Genomic DNA, 7,885 nt, shown 5'->3' with positions numbered 1-7,885 from the left:
AGACATAAACGGGCATTTGAACTTTTCAACCATCTTTTATTTTCTTTAACAGAATTGGCCAGTGCCTACGTAGCCTTATGCGAGATGAAGTGGGCTCATCGATATGAAAAACCTTACCCCTGAAAGCACACTTTGCCATCAATACTTCCCCCCCTTTATTGGATAAGTGAGTATTTTATGATATTCTTGGGTATCAAACGTTTTAACCTGGAAGAGGAGGAAGGACCGGGAACACTCCCACTCTGGGCAGGCACTGGCCCCAGGCTGGCTCCTCGCTGCCAACCCTCCGGCCCCTCCCCACGCCCCTGGTTCCACGGAGTCAGTCCGCGCGTGAAAGGGGCACAAGGACCTCGCCTTCCTTTGGGGCGCGGGGGTCAGGGTCTGGGGAACCGACCCCTCCCCGTTTCCTCTCCCATTCCAGTCGCATCTGGGCTGGCCCCGGGGTGCGGCGCTGCCCCTGGCGCTCGCCGGGGGGCGCTGTGCGGCCGGCACCGGGAAGGCCGGAGGTGAGCGGCCGGGAGGCGGCGGCTCGGGTCCCGCGGGCGCGCGGAGGGGCGAATCCGGCAGCGAGGTCGCCGCCCCCGCCCCTGGGCCGGCCCCGCCGGGAGGGAGTGGCCGAGCTCCCGCCGCAGCCCGCGCTCCGCGGCGCCCGCACTCCGCTCGCCGCCCAGCGCGCACCGCAGCCCCGGCGCCGCGCGTGGAGGACGGAGCCCGAGCGCAGGGGGCGCAGCTGCGGGACAGCCTCCCGGGACCTGCACCCTCCCGGTGGCCCGCGTCCCGGCGCCGCGGAGAGAGGACGACGAGGAGGCAAGGGCGCCCGGCAAGGTACGGAGAGCTCGCTTCCTCTCCCCCTCCCCGTCTCCCCTGCCCTTTCCGCCGGGTCCGCGCGGCCCTCGGGGGGCGGTGAAGCGTGCGCCCCCCGCGCGCCTTTGTGCCGGGTCCCCGCAGGGTCTGCGGCGGGGCGAGGCGGCGCTGCGGCGAGACCCCGGGCCCGCGGAGGGTGCGCAGGGCGGGTGGCCCCGCTGTGGCTTCGGGGTCTGGAGCGAGGCGAGGGGGCGCGCGAACCAAGTTGCTCTCACTTCGCCCCGCGGACCCGTGGGCATAGGGACCCCGACCTTCCTCGCGCCCCGGCCATCTCTCCGGCCCACGGCTGCTCCCTGGCCCCCCGGTTCCGTGGAGGGACGCGGGTGGCCTCCTCGGGGAAGGAGGCGGAGGCAGAACAATGGGGGACAGGGACCGGGGTTCAGGTGCGGCGCGCCCCGGCGGCGGGGCAGGGGCCGGGGCCGCGGGCTGCGCGCGGCAGCTGCGCCCGCTCCTTTGTTCGGCCGGCGAGGGGCTGCCCGGCGCCGCTTCCTGCCCGGGACGGGGTGGATGCACGGCTCCCGGGAGGGCAGGGCGGGGGCGGGGGCGGGGCCGGGATGGAAACCAGATTGGGAGCGGGCGCCCCGGAGGGTGCTGGGCCGGGAGAGGCCGGGGAGGGGGTGACGCGGGTCCTGGATGGAGAGTTAATTACAAACACACCCGCGCCGCCCGCGGGCCCGCGGCTTCTGGAGCGCGTTGGCAATGCTTTGTTCAGGCTGCGGGGGAGCGCTCGTGGCTGCAACAAGTTGTGAGCTTCCCCGAGTTCTGGGCGCTCCCCGCGGTTGGTTTCCTGGAATCAGATTTTGCCCGTCACAGAGGAAGACCACTCTTTTAGGTTTTGTTGGTTTTGTTTTCCCTGCGAATCAGGGTATCTGTGCGGTCGGGGTGTCTGTGCGCGCAGCCCATGGGTACTGGCCGAAGGGGCGGAGGCTCATTCTATAGAATCCATCCGGACATACGATGTTTTGTAATAGTGTACCATAACAATTTCCCAGGAATGTTTGGGGGGAGGGGGAAACCACCAGCAAATGAGCCATTGCTAAAGAAACGACTCCGGTTATGTAACGCTGCATTGGAAAACCCTTGTCCAGTCTTTCCCAGAAGACACCCCGCACACCCCGGTGCGGCGATTTAGAGAGAGGAGCCAGGCTTTGCGCACCCCTGCCCCCCATGGCGGGCCTTCTGCCACAGAGAAAGGGACGGCTTCCCATGTTGGTGAACGGGGTTTTTTCTTAGGGGGAGGGAGGAGTCAATGCAGCCTGTGGGGCATTTGTTAAGGGACTCTTTCCTAGATGGGAACCAGGAAACCCAGGAGGACTGGCTGACCTGGGAGGAGTTGTGTGTGTGTGTGTGTGTGGGGGGGGGGGGGGGGGGGAGGGGGGGGTGTTGAATGATGAGAGTTGTTTGAATGGGGTATTCCAAGCAGCACTGTTTGGGGAGGAGGCTGACATTCCCAGGCATTCATGGTTGGTGCCTGTGGGACCGGGAGGGAAGGGTCCCGAGAGTGACCGGGGATGAGTTAGGAGACAGTCCCGGCCACCCGGCTGCGGGCAGGCCTGCAAAGTGGCCCAGAGCTACTTCCTTGACAAGCCCAGGGCCCCCTGGAAACGGCCCCGGGGGCCATTCATCTCCGGGCGAACCAGTTTGGAAGCCTCGTAAGCTTAGAAGGCAAAAGAGACGCTTACTTCAGGGGAAAAGCGGTTTTCCTGGCCGGAGCAGTGGTAATGGAAAGAGCTGCGGCCACGGAGGGCTGTCTTTTTCCGAGGGATGTGGTCAGATTGTCAGGAGGCGAAGCCGTGGACGTGTCCTCAGGAGCCACGGCGCGGTGACGTGGCAGCGGGACGCCGTCCAACAGGCGAGCTGGCAACACGCGGCGCCGGGGCTGGGAACTGAGGGAGGCTCCCATTCCTGTTCCTTTCCATTTGGTCTTTCCTTCATGTGGTGAGTTGTGTGAAATAGAGCATCATTCGATGCCGCCCAGGCCCTCCCTGGCACACACATGAACGCGATGCAAAGCATGGGACCCGGGACTGCTCCTGGAGTCGCGGCTGGGGGATCCTCTTAGATGGTCGGTCTCTGCCCAGCTGATGTGGCCCCGTGGTTGAGCATCCACCTACGAACCAGGAGGTCACGGTTCGCTTCCTGATCAGGGCAGAGGCCCGGGTTGTGGGCTTGATCCCCAGTGTGGGGTGTGCAGCAGGCAGCTGATCCATGATTCTCATCACGGGATGTTTCCATTTCCCTCCCCCTTTCCCTTCCTCTCTGAAATCAAGAGAAATATTTTGAAATGGCTGGTCTCTGGCCACAGGTGTCTGATGGATGCCCCTGTGTAGGCCTCACCCCCTTCATGGGATGGGATAAATGATGGAATCGCCCGCCGCGCGTCCAGCGTGGTGTTACAGATGGACACTCCCTGGTGCTGGCAGAGCCACTCGGAGCTCCTGAGTCCGAGGGGAAGGGGACGGAGTGGGGTGGGTGGTGCTGGAGTAAGAAGGGATCCTCAGGTGATCGGATCCGGGTGCTGGACGTTAGTCCTCCTTGTGGGTGAGAGTCTCCTCTCTCCCTCTTCTCCTCTTCTCTCAGTCATCTTCTCTCAGTCCCTGGGCATGTGGACGTGAATTAAATGGCCGACTAGAGCTGTCACTCAGGTTCGGAAGGGCTCACTGTGTACAGAGGGTTTTGCATGCATCCTCACCCCTTGCTAGAGGGAAGCCGAGGACGAAGGTCAGGAACTGCCCCTTGCACCCTAATTCTGTAGATGGTAAGTGGTGGAGGGGAGATTTGAATTCTCTTCTTTGATTCCAAGGTCCTTTTTCCTCTCTCTTTTTCAAAAATATGTTTTTACGGACTTAGAGAGAGAGAGAGAGAGAGAGACATCCACGATGAGAGGGAATCATTGGTCAGCTGCCTCCCGCATGCCCCCTCCTGGGGATGCAGCCTGCAACCAGGGCATGTGCCCTGCGGGGAATCGAGCCATGACCTCTTGGTTCATGGGTGAACGCTCAACCACTGAGCCACACATCCTTTCTCTTTAAAGGGTACACTGTAGGGTAGGGGTGTCGAACTCAATCAGAGAAGGGGCCAAAATCTAAAATCCAGCCTAAATCGCGGGCCGAATGGTTTACTGAACAGTCATAAACTGTCATTGTGATGGAAACGCAGCGGAGTGCAGTGATGACAGCGCGGTGCGGGCCACATTGCAAGGCCTGGCGGGACGGATTTGGCCCGCGGGCCTTGTGTTTGACACATGTGCTGTAGGGTATTATATCTTTTATCAATGGGAACAGCAGCCATCTGATTAGCAGCCCTCTGCAGTTGGGAATCCCATCCACATATGTTGCCGTAATCGATTCTTCCTAAGCCGAGGTGAGCTGGTCGAAAGGCCAGACTCCTGGCCTTACAGCTCTCCAAGCGGTGTCGCCAACAGGCTTTGTGCTGGGTGGTGGCCCGCAGGGATTCGCTTTATGTGAATGAAGCTTTATGTCTAGAAAGTTAGGCGTGCCAACATTTAAGTTCGTTTTTGGAAACATTTAAAAGTGGCGGATGGAGCCGGCCTTCTAGAGGATTCCAGCGTTTTATGCCTGCTGGCACTCGCTTAGCCTTCTCCTCTCTCAGCCTGTGTCTCAGGGCGCTCCGAGTTGCCTCTTCCCTGAGACCGACTGCCTGTGTCCCTTTTAGAGAGGGAGGCGGAGGGGAGGAATGTGATTATAAAGAGGAAATGGGCCATCAGAATTGGAAACATACGCAGCAGCAGCAGCAGCCGCGGTAGATTTTCCCAGCACATGCTTTGTGTCCTGGCCGTGGCCTTGAAAAAGACATTCTTTCCTCGGGAAGTGTCAAGGGTCTTTCTTTAGAATATCCTCTGAGATCATCGGCTTTCTGAGCCTCGTGGGAACACGCATTCCGCAGAATTTCCGTGTTCGTCTTTTCCCCACGGGGGAAGCGAGGCATCAACCTGGAAAGGGAATGGAGGTGGTATCCTTCCTTTCTGGTTTTTTTTTTTTTTTAAATATATATATTTTTAATTGATTTCAGAGAGGTAGGGAGAAGGAAAAGGAGAAGGAGAGGGAGAGAGAAACATCCATGATGAGAGAGAATCATTGCCTGGCTCCACCACTCCCCCTACTGGCGATTGAGCCCACAACCTGGGTATGTGCCCTGACCGGGAATCCAACTATGACCTCGGTTTCACAGGTTGACGCTCAACCACGGAGCCAGGGCAGCCGGCTGACCGTCCTTGAGTGGAATGGAGGGTGATGCCGGGCGAAGATACTGACGTGGACCCAAGAGTGACCATCGGGTGCAGGGCGGAATAGCTTCCAGCCCGCGCCTCACCCCTTGTGTGTGGATTTCCCAGGGTGCTGCTGGGCAGAGGGAGAAGTCGGTACCGGCTTTTTGTTTCCAAGCTCAGACTCTGAAGACGGGAAGGCCCACTTCACTTGTTAGTTACTTCAGGCTAGGACACCATGTGGGGTTCTCGGGGACATGGGGTAGGTGGGGTCCCTCGTGCGCCTCCTCCACGGGATGTGCAGAGGGAGCGTGTGCAGACACCAGGCCTGCGTTCTCACAGGGAGCACCTCCCAACCTCCCAGCGGCCAAGGCGGGAGGATGCTCACTAGCATCCCACGCTCAGAGCCTCCTCTCGGTGTCTTGTCCGTGGTCAGTACCTCCTCCGTCAATTCCCGTCTCATTAAGCACACAGCGATGCGTTAAAAAGCAGCCAAGGAGCCCAGCCCGCAGGGCTCCGTGGTCCAGCGTCGGCCTGTGAACCGGTAAGGTAAAGTAAGATAAGGTTTCATTTCGCAGTCAGGGCACATGCCCTGGTGGCCGGCTTGATCCCTGGCGAGGGGCCTCCAGGAGGCAGCCGATCAAGGATTCTTTCTCGTTGTTGATGTTCTATCTCTTCCTCTCCCTTCCTCTCTGAAATCAATTTAAAAAAAAAGAAAAGAAAGTCAATGCAGAAAAGCTGTTGTGCCTCGGAGGATGGAGCAGGCCACATCGGGTGCCCAGGGAGTCGATGGTGGTGAAGTGCAGAGAACAGCTGTGGCAGCTGTGGTGGCCAAGGCCACGCCAGCCCAGGCTGGCTGCCGAGACAAAGGCTGAACACCAACGGGAGCAGGAGGGTGGGAGGAAGCCGGACACAATGCCCACTCGGTCCTCGTCCTTCCTTCCATTTCCTGCCTCCGAGGGCGTGGCAGGGGCCCGGGTCCTGATCTCAGGGAGCATCCTCCTGGTGCGTGCGCTGCCCCCGCAGGGCGAGGCGGGTCCTTGTGCGGGCCGTGGGGATGCAGGAGGTGCCCTTCCGTGGGGGGAGGTGTTGGCTAGCGTGGCGGGCCCCGGCGGGTGGGTGGCAGGTCCTTGGGGTCCTCCTGCTGCCTCCCTCCACTCCTGCCGCACCCCATGCTCAGCCTGTGCTCAGCACGGCGCTCTGTCAGTCCCCGGAGGCTGTTCCTAGGCCTCAGGCCCATGGGCACTGTGGGCAGGAAGTGCCAGGTCTCCAGAGAACCAGTCGCTTATCTTGTGTAGGACGGCTGCGCTCCTGCCGATTGAAGGTGGGGCGTGGCGGGCCTCAGCCTGGTACTCTGCATACTAGCTCTGCCCCTTTATTCCCGTCGCTGTCCTTCCGCGGGATGGGGTGGGGTGGGGGTTGTCTGCGATGAGGGGGTGGGGAAACCTGCTGCGGGGGGTACAGGTCAAGCCCAAGACTCTTTCCAGAGCAGCACACGGCCTCCTGGGGTGGTGCTCTGTGAGGTTACAGGCCACTTTTGTTTTTTTAAATATTTTTATTGATTTTTTTACAGAGAGGAAGGGAGAGGGAGAGAGAATTAGAAACTTCGACAGGAGAGAAACATCGATCAGCTACCTCCTGCACCCCTCTACCCCCCGCCCCCCATTGGGGATGTGCCCGCAACCAAGGTATATACCCTTGACTGGAATCGAACCCGAGACCCTTCAGTTCGCAGGCCGATGCTCTTTATCCACTGAGCCAAACTGGTTAGGGCCGTGGTCGGCAAACCGCAGCTCGTGAGCCACATGCGGCTCTTTGGCCCCTTTGAGTGTGGCTCTTCCAGAAAATGCCATGGCCTGGGCAAGTCTGTTTTGAAGAAGTGGCGTTAGAAGAAGTTTAAGTTTAAAAAATTGGGCTCTCAAAAGGAACTTCCGTCGTCGTACTGTTGATATTTGGCTCTGTTGACTATTGAGTTTGCCGACCACGGCGTTAGGGCTTTGGGCCACTTTTAAGGAGTCGAGAGCGAACCCTGCCTCCCTCCCTCCTTCCCGCCCGCCTGGCTTCCTGAGTCACCCAGAGTGGGGCCTGTGGCTGCGAGTGGCTAGAGCAGAGCTGGGAGCAACGATCCATTGGAAGCTTCCGGACTTCTCCTCCTTCTCTTGGGTCCTGTGCTTGCCTCCCCTCCCCCATCCCGCATCACGAGGGAGCGTGGGCGAGAGCAGAGCCAGCCCTGCCTGGGAGTCTCCTGACTCCCTCTCGGGGCGCATCGTTCTCTTCCAGTGGGCTCTCGGGTTGTCTGATCTGGTCCCAGCGGGCGCTCAGGGCCTGATGTCTGTGATGACAGGGCGGAGAGGCACTGCGGGGCGGGGCTGACGGTGACGGAAGGGGATTTTGTGCGAGGAGAGGGGCGTTGGGATGGACTCCCACTCTTCCAGGAGCAGAGTTAGAGGGGGAGGCCTAGAGAGAAGTGAAAATGATTATCTTCCTTTTCTTACCAATCAAGAATCCCGAGCTTCTAGAAGTGCCCGGCGCCAGCCTCCTGGGCTGTGGGGAGAGGACAGCGAGAGGAGGCCTGGTTCCCCCCCCGCCCTTTCCAATCCCCCCGTGGACTCCAGACACTTTGAAATGGCACTTACTCCACTGTGTTAACATGAAAGCTCAGCCAAAACCGGTTTGGCTCAGTGGATAGAGCGTCGGCCTGCGGACTAAAAGGTCCCGGGTTTGATTCCGGTCAAGGGGCATGTACCTTGGTTGCTGGCACATCCCCAGTAGGGGGTGTGTAAGAGGCAGCTGATC

General features: G+C 60.0%; 1 protein-coding gene across 2 annotated transcripts in view; it reads left to right on the top strand.

Moving 5' to 3' along the window:
* Positions 1-599: 599 nt before the first annotated feature.
* The window catches only part of MYO1B (myosin IB), a 137,368-nt gene continuing 130,082 nt past the window's right edge, over positions 600-7,885 (top strand). The window contains exon 1 of one of the 2 annotated variants that reach the window (XM_045575324.1): positions 600-804. The gene's annotated coding sequence lies outside the window, so the exon portion shown is untranslated. Of the gene's footprint in view, positions 826-7,885 lie in introns of both variants that reach the window. The other variant, XM_036421606.2, reaches the window with a different exon arrangement.

Source organism: Pipistrellus kuhlii, unplaced genomic scaffold (genome assembly GCF_014108245.1).
Source record: "Pipistrellus kuhlii isolate mPipKuh1 unplaced genomic scaffold, mPipKuh1.p scaffold_m20_p_7, whole genome shotgun sequence".
NCBI lineage: Eukaryota > Metazoa > Chordata > Mammalia > Chiroptera > Vespertilionidae > Pipistrellus > Pipistrellus kuhlii.
The sequence above is the reverse complement of the archived record's forward strand: the minus strand, read 5'-3'. Positions and strand labels throughout refer to the sequence as shown.